This window comes from Saccopteryx leptura, chromosome 8 (assembly GCF_036850995.1).
Source record: "Saccopteryx leptura isolate mSacLep1 chromosome 8, mSacLep1_pri_phased_curated, whole genome shotgun sequence".
Classification (NCBI taxonomy): Eukaryota; Metazoa; Chordata; class Mammalia; order Chiroptera; family Emballonuridae; genus Saccopteryx; species Saccopteryx leptura.
Window position 1 is genome coordinate 93,199,468 of NC_089510.1, and position 21,134 is coordinate 93,220,601.

The 21,134-nt window shown below is 35.0% G+C and overlaps 1 pseudogene; it reads right to left on the reverse strand.

The window, feature by feature from the left end:
- Positions 1–8,357: 8,357 nt before the first annotated feature.
- The window catches only part of LOC136380061 (cytokine receptor-like factor 3), a 52,547-nt pseudogene continuing 39,770 nt past the window's right edge, over positions 8,358–21,134 (reverse strand).

The window sequence follows — 21,134 nt, forward strand, 5'->3', positions numbered from 1 at the left end:
GTTGCAATCATATCTTTTAGTGTATTAGTATATTTACTGCAGTATATAAATTATTATATTTTCACAAAAATGATGCCCAAGAAGATATTCTACTTCATTATGTTAAACTAAATGTTGAAAATTTTATAATAAGATGAAAACCTAAAATCTTGAATTGCAAAAAAAAAACTGTAGCTTACAGAGAAAAACCAATGTCACATTTGAGATCAGCACACTCGAATTAGGAAAAAACAAGTGTTTTTGTGGGTACAACAAAAATTTTGTTCTCCAGTGTAATAAATTTAGACAATGATTGAATGAATAAATTTAGAAGTTTGATTTAAAAGAAAATACTATATGAAACACAAACACACACACACATGCACATACACTGTCTTTAGAGAAGCAAGAACAAAAATTTCGTAATAGAAAATATCTTAGAAATAGGTAAGTTTCTCACTATAATATAAATGAGAGAACTAATGTCTGAGACTCTCTCTGCTAAATCCTGGCATTTGTCTTCTTTACACGGATGTCAGATCTGCCTCCAGGTGTGAGGCTCCTTTCCTTCCTCCTCTCTCTCTCACACAGATTTTACTCATTAATAAATCTTTCCCAATTCTAATTATATCTCAATGTTTGCTTCCAAAAGACCCAAAGACATAAGAACTTTAGAGAAATCTATGCACAGAATTTGACATAATATCACACTGATTGCCATCTTGTCAGTCAAATCACACCTAATACAGTTCTTTTTCACCATTACCATCTATGAGTCATTTGTACTATTTTGCTTTTCTGGTTTATTTGGAGACTATTGGATGCTGTTTTTTGTTCATTTATTTATTATGAAACAACTCTAAGAATAGCAAAATAATGAAAGTAACAAATTGAAAGTAAGTTTATCAAAAAAAAATTAGAAACTGATATTTTTTACAGATCAGTAATTTGGCATGTATAACAATTATTGTGTGATTAATCCAAGATTTATTTAAGTAACATAAAGAAAACATTAAATCACAGTTTACAGTTGAAGGATTTAATGCAAATATGAAAACTTTTTTTTATTAGTATGTACCCTTGTATTACAGAATTTTACAGTATTTTTTCTTTGGGTACTAGTTATCAGTATACTCTTTTCTCATATGGCAAATTATATCACTATAGAGAATTCCTTGCCCTGGCCGGCTGGCTCAGTGGTAGAGCCTCGGCCTGGCGTGCGGGAATCCCGGGTTCAATTTTCGGCCAGGGCACACAGGAGAGGCGCCCATCTGCTTCTCCACCCCTCCCCCTCTCCTTCCTCTCTGTCTCTCTCTTCCCCTCCTGCAGCCAAGGCTCCATTGGAGCAAAAGTTTGCCGGGGCGCTGAGGATGGCTCTGTGGCCTCTGCCTCAGGCACTAGCATGGCTCTGGTCGCAACAGAGCGACGCCCTAGAGGGGCAGAGCATCGTCCCCTGGTGGGCATGCCGGGTGGATCTCGGTCGGGCGCATGCGGGAGTCTGTCTGACTGCCTCCCCGTTTCCAGCTTCGGAAAAAAGAAAAAAAAAAAGAAAAAAGAAAAAAAAGAGAATTCCTCACATTTGAGAGTAAAATAATTTGTGCTATGTAAAGAATGATTAAGGTCTATGAAATAAATTGGTGTTAACACTACGCACTTTTGCAAGTATTTTAGCTTTCATTAGAAATGCAATTTTATGTAAAATATGGTCATAGTGATGAGAGAAAAAAATCCACAACTTGCAATAGTATTAAATATGGTACATATCTGTAAACAGGGTAACAGATAAAAAAATGCAATGCTCTTATATGCAAAGGTGTAGTTTTGATCCTCAGTCAGGGAACATACAGGAACAGATTGATGTTTTTATCTTTCTCACTCTCTCCATCTCTCTAAAAAATCAATATATACATTTAAAAAAAATTATAATTTCTTATAATAATCAAATCATTTTCTAATATCATTTTAAAACATATTTTCTCATGTAAGTATAAAACCAAATAATCAGAAAAATTCTATCTCTTCAAAAGCAGATCTACAATAAATTTTTATAAGTGTCTTAAATTCTCCTACTAGAAAATATATATATTATATAATTCTAGTCTTGTTTATAATCATAAAAATATGAAACATTTTTATAAACATAAAAAAATGCAGCATTTTTAAAAAGTTTTTTAATATTATGGTTGTATAATATGGTTACATATGGTTATATAGTATAACTAATATAATATTAACTATACCTCAAAATACTTATTAATTGGTATAGTTTATATATATTTGGGCATGCAACATTCAGTAGATATATCAAGTGAAAATATTTAATTATCTGATATAAATATTTCTTTGATTTTTAAGAAAATGTTTATAAATGTTTCTCTTCTTTTTCTTGTTTAACTATATTTCACATCTGTCTGACCAATATAAAAATCATATGAAGTATAAACTTTCATATTATAAAGTTTTTAAAATTTTATTTCAGTTATAGCTGTAATATATTGACCTTTTAACTTAATTTTCCTGTGGTCTGTGAACTATATAAACTTCTGTTTGTTTTTATTACTTATTTTCAGATTTTATTTTTATTTTAGTGTTGATAATGATTCCACCTTTTGTAACATATTACTCACTTAATAAATTAACTGTATTTTTTATTTTAAATACAATTTTATTTAGCAAAATCTTAACATATTTTTTAACCAAAAACTAATGTCATATATCAATAATTAGTAAACATTGAAATATGCACAGTGAAATAAAAGTAATTATATTATAATTTTCTTTTAACTTAAATTTAGAGGGTCAATTAGAAAGATCTGTATTTGGTAAAAGTAATCTCAATATTTTATGTTTCTTCAGCTCAAGTTTTCTTCAGAATTGCTGAATTCGGTAGAAAAAAACCTAATGTCAGTTTATTTTTGTCCTAGGAGAAATTTATTTAAATAAATAAACCTTAAAGTAAAAATTACTTGAATTTTGCAACATGATCTTCAATTATGCATTAGGTAAGTCACTTTCTAATCATTTCCCACTTCTTGAGAGAAGACCACTTGCTTATTCTGGTCTAGCAACAATAGTCTGCTTGCTTTTCTTCAAACACTGAAGGCTGTCTCTCCTGTGGGATTTGTCAACTAGCTGTGCTGTGTGCCTAAAATGCTTTCCGTGGATAACTCCTTTATTTCTTTCAAGCTCTGATCTAAGTGTTACTTTTTTTTTAATTTAATTTTTTTTTGACAGAGACAGAGAGAGGGACAAACTGGGACAGACAGATAAGAAAGGAGAGATTTGAGAAGCATCAGTTCTTTGTTGTGGCACCTTAGTTGTTCATTGACTGCTTTCTCATATGTGCTCAAAGTGGGGAGCTACAGCAAAGCGAGCACCCCCTTACTCAAACCAATGACTTTGGGCTGAAGCTAGAGACCTTTGGGCTCAAGCCAGCAACCATGGGGTCATGTTTATGATCCCACACTCAAGCCAGCAACCCTTAGTTCAAGCTGATGAGCCTGCACTCAAGCCGGATGAGCCTGTGCTCAGGTTGGCCACCTCGGGGTTTTTAACCTTGGTCCTCCGCATCCAAGTCTGATGCTCTATCCATTGTGCCACCACCTGCTCATACTTAATTTAATTTTTCAGTTAAAGTTTTCACTCAATATTATTTTGTTTAGTTTCAGGTGTGGAACATAGTGATGAGATAATCATGTACTTTAAAAATTTCCCCCTCAATATTTCTAGTACTGTTTATAGTTATAAAATTGTTGACTATATTATTTATGCTGTAATTGATATCCTTGTGACTATTTTGCAATTATTAATCTGTACTTCTTAATTCCTTCACCTTTTTCACCCAGTCCCCCAGTTTCCCTTCATTCTGCCAACTGTCATTCTGTTCTCTGTATCAATGAGTCATTTTCAATTTTGTTTGTTTTGTTCTTTAATGTCCACATGTATGTGAAATCATATGACATTTGTCTTTATTTGACTTATTTTCTTTTAAAGAACTAAGATAAAAATCTGCAACAAATTTCAATGTGAGTTCTTGGAGGGTAAGAAGAATTCTAAAAATTAAAGATTTTTCTGCAAATATTATTTGATTCCTGCATACTTCTTCAAGGTAGTCTAAAAATAGAACTCTTCTACTTGTCTCACTGTGTTGATGACAATATATAATTTAAAAATCAGAGTATGAACCAGAATCAATTGTTCTAAGTGTAAATGACTTAAACTGAAGTATATGCTGTAGCACAAAGAACAAAATCTGAGGGGTATTAATATAATGTAATCTTTGTAGTTATCAATTTCAGGTAGGTAATGGATGGAAGCATTAGAGAACTCTAGGAAGTATGAGTGAAAGGGAGAATTGAACATCTGGACATGCAGAAATTTGAAAGTCATAGGATATAGTGTGGAAGAATAGTAAATGCAGAAAGTAACAGAAGATAGAATTGACCTTTCACCTTAACTGTTATCCAGACCATGTTTCTCTATTCCTTCAGAAGCTGTCAACACATCATGAATTGTTGTAGTGTTTTCAATTCTATTATCTCTACTGTTGTTGCTGATTCAATTGAAAATGACCCTCCTATTTCTTTAATTGAGCCCCTTCCTTATTGAAGTAAACCTCAAACAGATGACTTTTGAAATGAAATGTGAAATGAAATGCCAAAGCTTTATTCTTTGCACCTCAAGTTCCTGTGGGTTTTCTCCAAAGAAGTTTTCCTAAAGATATTTTATTTGTGTTTTTGTTTTGTCATTCTTCAATCTGAAGATGTTGGAACCTCTCCCAGCCCTGGAGGCTAATAGAGTCTTAAGAATTAAAAAAATAGCCATCTAGGAACCAAAGCCAAGTTTTGTATGTCATCCAAAATAGCAGAAAGAAAAATAAAGAGACTTCACAGATCAAGATATAAAATAAACAGTGGACCTCAATTTGCCAGTGTGAGAATTGATAGAAAATTTGTCATAACAGATATGACTTTGTTTTAATAAATATAATAGCATATTTCATAGTTGATTTAATGTGTAACATTATGCAGAATATAGATGATTATACTTCTGGAGTCATTCCTGTATACAGAATATCTTTACCTAAATCAGATGGTATATGAATTTAGATGATAGATCAATATCTATAAATTTTAGCAGAAATATGGTCCTATTGTTGGCAACAAAGACACACAGCTGAGGTCCAGATTAATTTATTTGTTGTTTAAGTGCTTTAAGCTACATTAAGTGAGTGACAATTTGGAAAGTCATGTCACTGAAGAGTCAACTATCACAAAAATGATAATTCAGGAGATAATTCAAAATTATTGTAAAACACTAACACGTAAAGAGATTAGATGATATTTTTAGCTCCACAAAGTAGGCTCAACTTTTTTTTACATAAAATATTTTTAGAGTACTGATGCATTAAAATATTAGCAACATTTAATTTATAGTGACTAATGCAGAGTGACTTTAAATATATGAATATAAGTAAATAGAATGGGCATACTTACAATTTATAAACATAAAATTAAATGTTACTAAGAACATAAGGCTAATTTTTATTGAATTTACCAACATAGATATAGAAAAGTGTTTTTATTTTCTTGCCTGCAAACACTTACTCTAGGGAGATTATAAATTTAATTACTTTACACTCCCTTTACAAGCAAAACAATAAGGTTTCATATCTACACACAATTGTTTCTCTGAGATTTGTTTGACAACTTATTTGTTTGTGATTACTCAATTGGATGTTAACAGTTTTCAACAAATAGACCATTTGGACACTAAACAAAAGTTAGATGCCTCACTTAATATTTGGTTCAGAAACAATGCTAAGGCTTTCATACATGCAGCAACAAAATATGAAAGGTTCTCTTACATATATAGTGAGGCTTTTCGTGTAAAGCTGGACAAGTTCTCATGCTGACCAAAAATGGTTTGAGAGAACAGGGGAAGAGATTAATTCCAGGAGACTATTTTATAACTACCAATGTGTACTTCTCAATCTCTTCATCTTTTTTACACTCAGCCTCCCAACCCCCTCCTTTTTGGCAATCATCACTTTGTTCTCTATATCTATGAGTCTGTTTCACTCTGTAATTTTTGGAAAGCCTTGTAACCTAAACTTCAGTTTCCCATCTCTAATATGGAGCTTTTTAACCTCTTGCAAACACTTAATTAACTATATTATTATAAGTTTCAAATATACATGTAGAGCTATTTAAAAAATATAATGTGTGATATAACTAAAAATAATGTTACCTTTGCGCAATTTCAATATATCTGAAAATTTGTCAAATATTCATGTTAATTTTGTCTTTGAAATATTTTGTAGAACTAAAAACAAAGAACCAAAGAAGAATTTGTTTATTTTGCAGTTATTCTACCTTTATATTTGTCTACCTTAAATGTACTCAGCAGAGAACACATCTAAAAATATAATGATCAGAAGTATATATCTAACCATTCTCACTACTAGAATAAGAAGGATCATTGTTCCAAAATATTAAACTTGCTTTTCTACTGTTAGAAAAATAATTTACATTAAAAAGTCTGTAGGCTGGTATATAGCAAGTTAAGATAATCATTTTTAAATACTACAGTAAGTCCTTCAAATAAATATTTTTACACAAATTTAAGCTTTCAAAAAATAGGTCAAGTATTTGCCCTGTATTTGTTTTGTCCCTTAAAAGACTATCTATAAAACTGAAATCAGTTATTTACAATAGCCAAGATTTGGAAGCAGCCCAATTGCCCATCAGTAGGTGAGTGGATAAAAAAGCTGTAGTACGGTTGAATGCTACTTAGCCATAAAAAAGAAGGACATTTTGCCTTTTACAACAGCATGGATGGGCCTGGAGAGGATTATGCTAGATAAAAGAACAGGCTGAAAGCTGTCAAAGGGGATGGCTGCTTAGGGGTCTGGGTGAAAAAAGGTGAAGTGTTAAGGGAGAAAAAAAAATTAAAAAGAAATAAAGCTCATAGATACAGAAAATAATATGGTAAATACCAGAGAGAAGTGGAGGTGAGAGAAGTAGGGAGAGGTAGAAGAGAATAATGGGGGGGATCAATGGTGATAGAAGAAGACCTGACTTGGGATGGTGAACACACAATACAATATACAGATGATATGTTATAGAACAACAAAAAAACTGACATTAAACTGGACTGCAGCTTGTACCCTAAAAATTAGTAATAATACGCATTATCACTGCAGCTGAGTATGCATGTGTACATATTACACACATGTAAAGTGGCTAGCAGTGCTGTCCATGCTACCTTCACAAGTAGTTTTATCCTGGGGAAATCCTGCCTACCATGAATGAAATTGCAAATAATAATAATAATAATAATAATAATAAAATTAAATAAAAAAAATATAGAGAATGTTTTGTCTATTGTAGACATTTACTCAGTTATTACAAAAATGACCATGCTTTTGGGTCATTAAGAAGACTGAACATGAGATATGCAATACTGCTTACAAATACTGGAATATGAAGAGCATATTCAAAACTCATGGGGAGCTCACAGAGTAAATCTGGCCTATTCCTATTGTTTTATGCTAAGGTCTCACATACTTTGGATCCTTAAAAGATAAAGATTTAATAAAATAATCTTAAATTAGGTTTTTCTGCTCTAATAATCAACTTGAATAAGTACAGAAAAGGGCTTTCTGAATGTTATTTATTTATTTATTTATTTATTTATTTATTTATTTATTTATTTTTAGTGAAAGGAGGTGAGGCACAGGGACAGACTCCTGCTTGCACCCCAACCAGGATCAACCCAGAAAGCCCAATAGAGGGCAGTGTTCTGCCCATTTAGGGCTGTTGCTCCATTGCTCAGCAATGGAGCCATTTTTTAAGTGCTAGAGACAGAGGTTAGGGAGCCATCCTCAGCACTGGAGGACAACTTGCTCACTCCAATTAAGCCATGGCTATAGGAAGGGAAGAGAAGGCAGGTGGAGCAGTGGAGAAGCAGATAATCACTTCTGTATGCTCTGGTCAGAGATCCAACCCAGACATCCACATGCCCAGCCTATACTCTACCACTGAGCCAATTGGCCAGGGCTCTAAATATTCTTATATTTTAAAAGCCAGTTTGATTTTTATTGTGATATGATATTTTAATTAACATTATACTAAAAGTAAAAATGACTGTGTTATGGTTTTGTCCACAATATTCAAGTCTTTTATTATTAAAATATTCCAAAATAAATTCAGTAAAGAATTTTCATTTTCAATGGCTTAACTGAAAGATAAATCTACCAAACTTCTTTGTTTTTTTTTCCAGTTATAACTAAAGTGGCCTGAAGACAGGTACATTAAAACCTTGCAAACCAAAGCCAATCATTCAAAAATTTAGAACACCAACACTTTCCATCCAGGTTATAAAATGAGCAACCAAAGAAAACCACAAGATTGTTTAAGGAATCAATCAAGGAGCATTTCTCTGTTATTTGAACAAACAGTTAAAGCTTGAAATTTCCACCTTCATTATTATTGGTAGTTTCTAGAGTCACAGCTGCAATGTCATATGTGACAGAGGATGCAGAAGTAATGGCTTGCAACTGATTAGCCGTATCTTTTTCATTTACAAAAACTGTACCATTTGTCCTAATGCACACTGCTTGGTCTCACTGCAGAGTCACATCTATTCTATTTTTCTGCAAACACTCTTATACTATCTCTTCTGTCTGGTTGTCCCACAGGTTCAAATCTGAATGTTAATGTTTACCCACAGAAAAAGATTGCAACATTAAAATAGAAAGCACCTGAGGATTCCAAACATTCTAGAGTGCTATATTTCTTACTGCTCAGACTGTACCCCTTAAAGTCAGCTGTGTACTCATGAAGCACCAATGTGGAATGACATACCTGGGGGACGCTCCAAGGACTCCAGTCCTGTCAGCCATCTTCTTGAGTACAGAATCTGAACTGATAATCAACATCAAGGTCTATGTGTAATACTATTAATTCAGTTTCAGAGGCTACACATATATCTTCAAAATGATTTAAACTATGTTTATAGAACTGCAGTCTGTAATCTTGGGCTGTAAAGTTATCATTCAACTTACATCATCTCCAGATGATAACTTCAGCTTCCTCTATTAGTTCTTCTCTTTGTGTTAGTGGGCAAGATGCTACCCATTTTATGCTTATAAATGTGGTTCTTCACTATGTTAAGAATTGAGTCATCCAACTGAGCAGATAAGCGAGGCACACCAACCAGGAAAAACACTTCTGATAAACTGCCCAACCAAATGTGTGAGGCCTTTTTGGTAAAGCCCCACAGTTTTTCATGCTGTGTTACACCCCCAAGAATGGCAATTTCACCTTCTTGGATGAAGTCCTCTGCTGTGTTAACTCCTTGCTTTGTGAGGTCTAGTAGTTTAGTAGTCTCTTGTTAAGTGGTGTCCACCTCTTATAAAAAGAATTAGCAATTGCTCATCCACAAGCTTCCCAAAGGTTTCCTAACTGTTTGAGGACATCTTTTGGCTGGTCCACTCTCTCCAATCTGCCTCTGCGCCTCCCACAGCTGTTCTGGCAAGTAGCTCTGTGCTGCATCTTTCAGGCTTCCTGCAACTGCAGCTCCAACTCCAGGTCCACTGACCCCTCCTCTGGGCACCTGGCTGGCTATTCCAGGCATGATTCTCACTGTCCTGGCCTAGTGTGGCTGAGCTGTAACATTCCTCTTTTATTATTGTAAGGCCTGGGGCCACCACCATCATGGCCATTCATGTGCAGATTCCCATTAGATTTGGGCAGACAGTAAGGAAACAGTGGAGCCAAAAAACGGTGGGCCATCCCTTTAATCCTAGCTTGCACCCAGCAGGTGAGTAAAACACACAGGGCTCCAAAACCAACTTATTCAGAGCTCACAAAGCTACTGACACATCCGGGTTTTCCTCGAATCAAAGGCCCCCCACCAGTCTCAGTCACCTCTTGTTCCCCATATTCACACCTTTTCTCTTCTCATCTCTCCACAAACTGGTTTCTCCTTCAGCACCCTGCCTTCTCTCTGTCCTCACTCTGCAAAAACATGGTCTTCCTCTTCTTCTCCTTCTCTTTAAAACCTTTTGGCATGAAAACCCCTCCTCCAGCACACATTAACATAACAATGGTTATTCCCTAGCAGGAAGGTAATTAGCAACTTCACCTGGGCAGAACCATTCACGTGGGCAAAGCCATTTTTAACAATAAAAATGAGCAAACATAAAAATCACATTTTACAAACTTATTTGCCCAACAACTGTTGTTGCTTTCATTTATCCAACTATGTCCAACACTTAAGAAAAACAATTATATTTTTTGAATTAGTGTTATATTTATGGAACCAAAAAGATAAACTATAATAATTACTGATAGGTGTTAAAATAATTGTTTTACTGCTAAAAGAACAAAGGGCTTATTTGGAAGTGCTAGGCCTAAAAAGAATGACTTTATATATTTTAAAGATTATGTAGCTTGAGGAGGATCTAGTGTACATGACATCCCATAAAATCATTCATTTTCATAACACACATTTACACTTAAATAAAAAAAAATATGAATAATTATTACTCAAAAAACTTACAATGTTTTTACTTACAATGCATGTTTCTGGTGCACAATGAACACTTGCAAATATGCATTTAAACACTCAGTGAAAATATCTACTCAACTCTTTAAATTACAAGTATAAATGGTATTCAACTATCCATATATTTATACAATATATAGTTAATATATGTGCTTAAAGAGACTACATTGCTGTTGCTAAGCATTTCTCTATATTTTTGAAATTGATTTTCCTTGCAAAGGAGAAATGTGAATTGCATTTGGAGAAAATCTATGCCTTTGGGGCATTGTATAATGAATGACTTGGCTTTTTTTATGTGTGAAAGTGCTTGTACTATTTTCAGAAATGGATATACAGTAGGATAGTTACCAGCAGTTTGCTTTGTTGTAATTTCTCAAAAACAGCTTCCTGTGTTTCAGAGAATAATTGATTTTTTAAAATACTACTCTCTTAGCTATAGGCTTTATATTATATGTATATCATTTTTATTATTGCTTTTTAAAAACAGATGTTTAATCACATATTACAACATTACTGAATTATGTTTCACAGTTGTATTTAGTTATTTTAGTTTAATATTTTAAAATATTAAAGGAAAATGAAGTATTAATGATAAATATTTTTAGTATAAATTAAGAAAATTATTAAGTATTTTCAATTGCAATATTTTATAAAACATTAATTATACAAAAAGCTGTGTCATAATAAAATAAATATGACATTATCACAAATTGAGAGGATCTGGAATTTAGTAAAATTAAAAACACTAAAAAATGATTATATTGAATTGTAGAGATATTTTAAAGAAATTAAAATCAATTGAGCTAAAAGTTTAAATTATATTTACATTGTGTTTAATATTATTTAAAAGTATTTTATATATAAATGATAAACTATATTTTGCTATTTACAAGAGAGAAACCGTGTCTTATATATATTCATTATTTATTATAAAAAAAAGATAAACTACACAAAATTAAAAATTAAGCAAGGATGAAACCTGATAAATTATGTATTAAACAAAAGCATTGCTGAGATCCTTAAGGCAATCAGAATATGGTATACAGGGCTATAAATACTATGTTGCTGTTCTTTAGTCATTGTTATTCTGCAGATATTTATATTCATAAATATTTCCCTGACTACTCTATCAGTTACTGCAAAAAAATTAATTGATTCTTGTCATGACTGCCTTTTTTTCCCCCTTTTTCCCCTTCCTATAATGTTTGTCTTTTTTCTTTCCTTTTGTAATGTATTCTTTATTTTACTTTACTTTATTTTATTTTTAATTTTATTCAGTGAGAGGAAGGGAAGCAGAGACAGACTTCTACATGTGCCCTGATCAGGATCCACCCAGAAAGCCCACTAGAAGTTGATGTTCTGGCCCATCTGGCATGTTGCTCTATTTCTCAGCAACCAAGTTCTTCTTAGCACCTGAGGTGAAAACCATGGAGCCATCTCAGTGCCCAGGGCCAACTTGCTTCAATAAAGCCATGGCTGCAGGAAGGGAAGAGAGAGAAAGAGAAAGAGAAGTGAGAGGGTGAGGAATAGAGAAGCAGATGGGCACTTGTCTGTGTGCCTTCACTGGAAATTAAACCCAGAATATCCACATGTTGGGCTGATGCTCTACCACTGAACCAATCGGTCATGGCCTTTATTTTTTTCAACAGATAAATCTTCATTTCTGTGGTGTTTTGATCAAGCTATATACCAAATAATACAGGGATTTTATCTAAACACTATTTACAAGAAAACATTTGTTTTATTAATAAAATGTATGTTCATAAAAACCAATTCATAGAATTAAAGCAATTTTTTTGATGTCACCTCTCTCTTCTTGAGGACTCATCTCTATTACTCATAGTCAATAATCTCAGTTAACTAGCATTCTATGTTAGACTTCAACTGTAATAAAGGGCAACAACAAATTCATATTACTTATCTCTTATAGATATTTCACCTTATTTCATGCTTTCTGTATGTTTACAGAAGTTGCTAATTTTGACCTAGTTATCCTATTATGAATTTAAATGTTTCCTCATCTATATAATGTTCTCTATAATTTATAGTAAGTTAAACTACTAAAATTTTGTAACATTTCTATTATTCACTATATTACTTATATCTCTATTTTAGAGTAAACCTAATTTGATGCATATAATTCCATATTAAGTAGTTTTGTAAAACAACTGACAGAAAAAAAAAAACTACTATAAAGTTATGACATCATACTACTGTGATTATGATCTTCAAATTTGTTTGTGGTCCTTAAATATATTGTTGTAGGACCAGTAGTCACAGCTGGTACACAGTCACATGGCCCATGAAGGTTTGCATTTGATTTGGACAGACAGTAAGAAATCAACAAAGCCAAAAATTAGTGGTCCATTTTCCTTTAAACCTAGCTCACAACTGGTGTGTGAGAAAATACACACAGCACAAAAACAACTCCCTTTCCAAGAAGGGCCCCCAAAGCCACTGACTCCTCCAAGTTTTCCTAGAATCAAAGACTCCCACCTCACCTGTCTTATTCACCTCTGTTTCCCATCTCCTTCTCTTGCACAAACTGGCTTTTCTTTCACCATTCTGCCATTTTGACTTCCTTCTCCACATAGCATCTCTGCCTTGCTACACCATGGGCTCTTCCTCTCTACAAGAATGTGATCAGAGGACATGATGGTGATGGAGTAGGTGGATGTACCAACTTCCACCTCCCAGAACCAAAGTGGATTATAACTTAATTTTAAGAACCATCACCTGAAAAAACCAACTTTGGACTAAACTAACAGGACTCTTTAACCAAGGAACACTGAAGAAGCCACACTAAGACTGGTAGAAAAAACAGAAATGCAGAGAGGGCTGCCTAGCTCCCCAGAGCAAATGGCAGCCCAGAGAGACTCGTGTGGTGGGAAGTGAGTTTAGCAGAGAGGGGAGGGTCCTGAGCCCCAGGAACAAAGCCCCAGCCTTTAGACCCAGAGCCTAGAAGAGGTGTATGGACAGTATTCAGCTGGAAACAAGTCAGAATACAGTGTGAGAAAGAGACTGATTTCTCACACCCAGGATTCTTCATAAAGAGACCACACAGAAAACCTCTCTCACAACCACTCACCCAGATATCCGGGAGAGAGAAGAGGACCAGAGCAGTTGAAAGAGAGTGTAATATAGGAGGCACAGGGAGAAACATTTTGAGGGTCAGCTACCCTAATCCCTGGGCTGAGTCACTCCCCAAATCTGAAGTGAATATTTCCTCTGGAAACAGCAATACCAGCAAAGAGAAGCAGGACACCAGTCAAACAAGTTCTCCCACATTACTTAGCACAGAGTCGTTTAGAAGGAGGAAGCTTCAGGGACTACAGTATTGAGTGTTAGAGTCTGAGCTACAATGCCCTCACCCACATGGCTGAGGGCTCACCCGAGGGTGGGCAGTGATGGGGCCTGGAAGCATGGTTCTATAGGCAAGGGTGGAAGCCAGCTGGCCACAACTGAGGCCCACGTGTGAGCTCAGTCTTACCGGGCTGAGGCAGAGGGGATGCACGAAAGTGGTCAAGCCCAGCTGCAGGCCACCTGCCATCCAGCCTGTGGGGGAAGGGCAGAAGCCTCGGAAGGGGCGAAGACACGCCCTTGAGCAAGGGAGCAGGAGCGCAGCATCTCCCAGCTCATGGGAACTGATGCACTATCTGGCTCCTCCCATGGGGGTAGAGCAAAAACCCAGAACAGGCAGAGTCCTGCACCTTAGTGGGGCATGCAGCCCCGTCCAGACCATGGAGCCAATGCTTGCAGCCATCCAGTGAGGGGGCTCTTCCCACAGTGGCAGGGTGAAAGCCCGGAATCAGACAGAGACCAGCAGCTGAGAAAAGGTGCTGACCTCTGCCCACAGGGCCAAGGCTTGTGGCCAGGTGTGGCACATAACCCAAACTGTTGAGGTGGGGTAAAGGCAGAGGCCACCAAGACTTTAAACCCAAGCACGTGATCACAGCCCCACCCATGAATGAGAGGCAAGAACCACAACAGCCCCAGTGGGCTGGCACCAGCAACCAACAGTCATGAATGCCCTAGACAAAAGCAGCAGAGGGGGTGGCGGGCCTGCAGACAGATCAAACCTAGGGAACACAGAGGCCACATACAGTGGACTCCAGTGGCCAAAACCTTCTTTAACACAGACAAAATGAGAAGGCATAGAAATGCAACACAAATGAATCAAGAGAAATCTTCAGAAAAGGACCTGAATGAGTCAGATATAACCAAATTACCAGATGCAGAGTTTAAAACAACAATTGTTAGGATGCTCAAAGATATTATAACAACAATACATGGTCATTACAAACACCTAAATAAAGAGTTGGCAAATATAAAAATGGACATTGAAATAATAAAAAAGAATCAGTCAGAAATGACAAATACAATATCAGAAATAAAGAACACAATGGGAGATATTAAAAGCACAATGGATAAAGCTGAGAATCGAATCAGTGAGTTAGAGGATAAGATAAATGAAGGCACAGAAGGAAAACAGAAAAAAGGAAAGAGACTCAAAAAGTCTGAGGAAACTCTAAGAGAGCTCTGTGACAACATAAAGAGAAATAACATCTGCATTACAGGAGTTCCTAAAGAAGAAGAGAAAGAACAAGGGATAGAGACTTTGTTCAAACATATCACAGCTGAAAACTTTCTAAATTAAGGCAGGAAAATGTCTCACAAGTTCAAGAAGCTCAGAGAACTCCATTAAAGAGAAACTCAAAGAAAACTACACCAAGACATGTCATAATTAAAATACCAAAGCTTAGTGATAAAGAGAAAATATTAAAAGCTGCTAGAGAAAAAAAGGCTATCACCTACAAAGGAGTCCCCTTAAGGATGACTTCCAACTTCTCAACAGAAACACTTGAGGCCAGAAGGGAATGGCAAGAAATATTCAAAGTAATGCAGAACAAGAGCCTACAACCAAGACTACTTTATCTAGAGAGGTTATCATATAAAATTGAAGGAGGAATAAAAAGCTTCCCAGAAAAAAAAAACACCTCAAGAAACTCACTACAACCAAACCAATGCTGCAAGAAATGCTAAGGGGCCTGTAGTAAACACATCAAAGGGGAAAATGAATATAATAAAGAGGAATACAGTTTTAAAGAATAAATTGGCAATAAAAAACTACATATCAATAATAACCTTAAATGTAAATATATTAAATGATCCGAACAAAAAAAAGAGTAGTTGCATGGATAAGAAAACAGGACCCATACTTATGCTGTCTATGAGAGACACACCTTAAAACAAAAGATGCACATAGACTGAAGATAAAAGGATGGAAAAAAATATTTCATGCAAATGGAAATGAAAAAAAAGCTGGGGTAGTAATACTTATATCAGACAAAATGTACTTTTAAAAAAAGGCTATAGTAAGAGATTAAGAGGGTCACTACATAGTGATAAAAGGAGCAATCCAACAGGAAGATATAACCGTTATAAATATCTACGCACCTAATATAGAAGCACTTAAATATATAAAGCAGACTTTGATGGAATTAAAGGGCAAGATCAACAGCAATACTATAATAGTAGGAAATTTCAATACCCCACTAACCTCACTAGATAAAACCTCAAGAAAGAAAATTAACAAAGAAACAGCAGACTTAAAGGACATACTAGATGAACTCAATTAAATAGATATCTTCAGAACCTTTCACCCCAAAGCAGCAGAATATACATTCTTTTCAAGTGCTTATGGTACATTCTCTAGGATAGAGCACATGTTAGTGTACAAAAGCAGTATCAACAAATTTAAGAAGATTGAAATCATATCTAGCACTTTCTCTGATCACAATGACATAAAACTAGAAATCAAACAGAAAAGAAAAACTGAAAAATACTCAAACACTTATAAACTAAATAGCATGTTATTAAATAACAAATGGGTTAACAATAAGATCAAAGACAAAATAAACAAATTCCTAGAAAAAAACAATAATGAGCATATATCAACTCAAAATTTATGGGACACAGCAAAAGCAGTCCTGAGAGGAAAATTCATAGCATTCCAGGCATACTTAAGAAGCTAGGAAAAGCTCAAATAAACAACTTGACCCTGCATCTAAAAGAACTAGAAGAAAAACAGCAAATAAAGCCCAGAGGTAGTAGAAGGAGGGAAATAATAAAAATCAGAGAGAAAATAAATGACATAGAGGCTAAAGAAACGATCAAGATGATCAATGAAACCAGGAGCTGGTTCTTTGAAAAGGTAAAAAAGATTGATGAGCCTTTAACCACACTCAACAAAAAAAAAAAAAAAAAAAAAAAAAAGAGAGAGAGAGGACTCAAATAAATAAAATTAGAAATGAGAGTGGAGAAATAAAAACTGACACAATAGAAATAAAAAATATTGTAAGAATATACTATGAAGAACTGTATGCCAAAAAACTAGACAACCCAAATAAAACTGAGAAATTCCTTGAAACATATAATCTTCCAAAAGTCAATCTGGAAGAATCATAAAACCTAAATAGACTGATTACAACCAATGAGATCGAAACACTTATCAAAAAACTCCCAACTAAGAAAAGTTTTGGGCCTGATGGCTTCAAAAGTGAATTCTCCCAAATATTCAAAAAGAACTAACTCCTACACTTCTCTACCTATTTCAAAAAATTCAAGAGTAAGGAATACTTCCAAGCTCCTTTTATGAGGTGAGCATAATTCTGATTCCAAAACCAGGCAAAGACAACACAAAAAAAGAAAATTATAGGCCAATATCCCTGATGAGTTTAGATGCTAAAATCCTCAACAAAATATTAGCCAACTAGATCCAGCAATATATGAAAAAAAATTATACACCATAATCAAGTGGGATTTATTCTTGGGAGGCAAGGCTGGTACAATATTTGCAAATCAATCAAGGTGATTCATCACATAAACAAAAGGAAGGAGAAAAACCACATGATAATTTCAATAGATACAGAAAAAGCATTTGATTAAATCCAGCACCCATTCATGATAAAAACTTTCAGCAAAGTGGGAATAAAAGGAACATACCTCAACATAATAAAAGCCATCTATGAAAAACCCACAGCTAACATCATACTCAATGGACAAAAATTAAAAGCAATCCCCATAAGATGAGAAACAAGGCGGGGTTGCCCCACTCTTATTCAACATAGTTTCGGAAGTCCTAGCCTCAGCAATCAGACAAGAAAAAAAATTAAAGGCATGCAAATTGGAAAAGAAGAAGTAAAACTATCATTATTTGCAGATGATATGATATTGTATATAGAAAACCTTAAAGTCTCAGCCAAAAAATTACTGGACCTGGTAATTGAATTCAGCAATGTGGTAGGATATAAAATTAATACTCAGAAATTAGAGGCATTTTTATACACTAACAATGAACTTTCAGAAAGAGAAATTAAGGAAGCAATCTCGTTTACCACTTCAACCTAAAAGTAAAGTATCTAGTGATAAATTTAACTAGGGGAGATTAAAAACTTGTACTCAGAAAATTATAAAACATTGATAAAAAAAATCAGGGAAGATACAAACAAATGGAAGCATATACTGTGCTCATGGTTAGGAAGAATAAACATCACTAAAATGTCTATATTACCCAAAGCAATTTATAAATTTAATGCAATACTAATTAAAATACCAATGACATACTTCAAAGATATAGATAATATATTCCAAAAATTTATATGAAACCAAAAGTATACACGAATAGCCTCAGCAATCTTGAAAAGGAAGAATAAAGTGGAAGGTAATTCACTTCCTGATATCAAGTTATACTACAAGGCCATTGTACTCAAAACAGCTTGGTACTGGCATAAGAACAGGCAAATAGATCAATGAAACAGAATAGAGAACCCAGAAATAAACCCACTTTTTTAGGAAAAAACTGATATTTGACAAAGGAGGAAAGAGCATACAATGGAATAAAGACAGCCTTTTCAACAAATGGTGTTGAGAAAATTTGACAGCTACTTGCAAAAAAAATGAAACTAGACCACCAACTCATACCAATCACAAAAATAAACTCAAAATGGGTAAAAGATTTAAATGTAAGCCAGAAAACCATAAGCATCTTAGAAGAAAACATAGGCAGTAATCTCTCTGACATCTCTTGCAGCAATATATTTGCCGATTTATCTCAAGTGAAATAAAATACAGGATAAACAAATGGGACTATATTAAACTAAAAAGCTTTGCACAGCTAAAGACCATAAGAACAGAATAAAAAGACAAACTACAGAATGGAGAACATATTTGATAATACGTCTGATAAGGGGTTAATAACCAACATTTATAAAGAACTTGTAAAACTCAACACCAGGAAACCAAACAATCTAATCAAAAAATGGGCAAAAGAAATGAATAGACACTTTTCCAAAAGGACATACAGATGACCAATAGGCATATGAAAAATGCTCAACATCACTAATCATTAAAGAAATGCAAATTAAAACCACAATGAGATATCACCTCACACCAGTCAGAATGGTGCTCATCAACAAAACAACACAGAATAAGTGCTGGCAATGATGTGGAGAAAAGGGAACCCTCCTGCACTGCTGGTGGGAATGCAGACTGCTGCAGTCACTGTGGAGATTTCTGTGCAGCATGGAGATTCCTCAAAAAATTAGAAATGAAACTTCCTTTTGACCCAGCTATCCCACTTTTAGTATTATACTCCAAGAACACCATAGCACTGTTTCAAAAGGAGAAATGCACCCCCATGTTTATGGCAGCATTGTTCACAATAGCAAAGATCTGGAAACAGCTCAAATGTCTGTTAGTTGTCGAGTGGATTAAAAAGCTTTGGTACATATATACTATGGAATACTACTCAGCCATAAGAAATGATGACATCGGATCTTTTACAACAACATGAATAGACCTTGATAACATTATACTGAGTGAAATAACTAAATCAGAAAAAACTAAGAACTATATTATTCCATACATAGGTGGGACATAAAAATGAGACTCAGAGACATGGACAAAAGTGTGGTTATGGGGGTGTGGGCGATGAGAGGGTTGGGGGAGGGGTGGGGCACAAAGAAAACCAGTTAGAAGGTGAAAAAAGACAATTGGACTTTTGATGATGGGAATGCAGCATGATCAAATGTCAGAATAACCTAGAGACACATTTCCCCTGATTTGTCAATGTCACTCCATTAAAATAAAATAAAAAAAAAACCTGAGTGAGAGCTCTAAAAAAAAAGAACGTGATCACTCTCCCTTTAATGGGCTCCTAGCTCCTCCTTTTAAAACCTTTTGTTGTTAAAGCCCTCCCCAAACACACATTAGTATAACCAAGCTTCTTCCTAAGCAAGAAGGGTATTTAGCTGTATCACGTGAGAGCATAGTTATGTGAGTGGAGCATCCATCTTTAATATAGTGAGCAAAATATAATTTATCTGCCCAAAAATTGTGATATGTTATATGCATTAAATACATGTTTTATCCATCTTGCCACATTCAACTCATGTATAGTCATCTATATCAGTGATTTGATATAACTTATTTAAAATAACTAATTATATCAATATCAATTCTTTACTTTTGAGATTACAAGGATCAAAAGTTTTCACTCTATTAGTTATAATCCATAGAATTTAAAAAATTTTGTGGAGTTCATTGTAGTCCAACTTTTTACCAGATAAGAAGATTGAATGACAAATAAGACATATTTACCCATGATGTTTTAAAATGTACATTAACTTCTAACTTCATGATTAGTGATAGATATGTGTATTCCAAACTGGCCTCTTGATGTTCTGCTTATCTGTCAGACCTCACCCTTACTGGACTATCGCCCCTGAGACAAAGAAATTCCAAAAAGCTGACAAGCTGCCCAAGGAGGGGCTTTGGACATACCAGGACTTTTAATTCAACACCCACATGCTCAAAATTCTTCTTGACCCCATATAATTTGTCCCCTTAGCCTGTACTGGTGCTCTTCTCCCCATGGGAAGTGCCCAGCAGGGTTCCTTTCTTCTTTTCAATAAAGCCTGTTACTCTGGTCTTTTAGACTCCCATAGATTCCAACATTTGGTGCCAAAACCCAGGACAGGGTACTAACTTCCTGGACAATCCCTCTTTGCTGTTCAAACTTACAACCAGGGAAGAAATGGGCAGTGGCAGCTCATCTGGGGCTTACTCCCTGATTCTGTTTGGATGTGTAATTGTAGGTTGATTGGCTGGCAGTCTAACCCTGTCCTGAACCCCTGCTGGACAAGAAGGTAAGGAGTTTTTCCCTTCCCCTTCCCCAGTTAGCCTCCAAATTTCTCTCTAAAAACACCTCTTTCTGGTTGAATGGTTTTCTCTGACATGCCTCACATTTTGAGGGGTTTGACTTTCAGTCTCAGTGGACTGCACAGAAGACTAAGTATCTAGCCAAACCTCTCCACTCTCTCGGACTTCTCATCCTTGGAGCTCCCTGACAGGTGGTGACAATCTCTATTAGGGATGACTCCCCCCCCACAAAGATTCTTTCCTCTTGGGACAGTGACAAAAGGCAGGGACATCCCCTCTTGTCTCCACGGCTAACCTGTCTCCACAGCTCTTCAGAGTGTAAGCCTTTCAACCAGATCCCTCTAGGATGTCTCATAAAACAC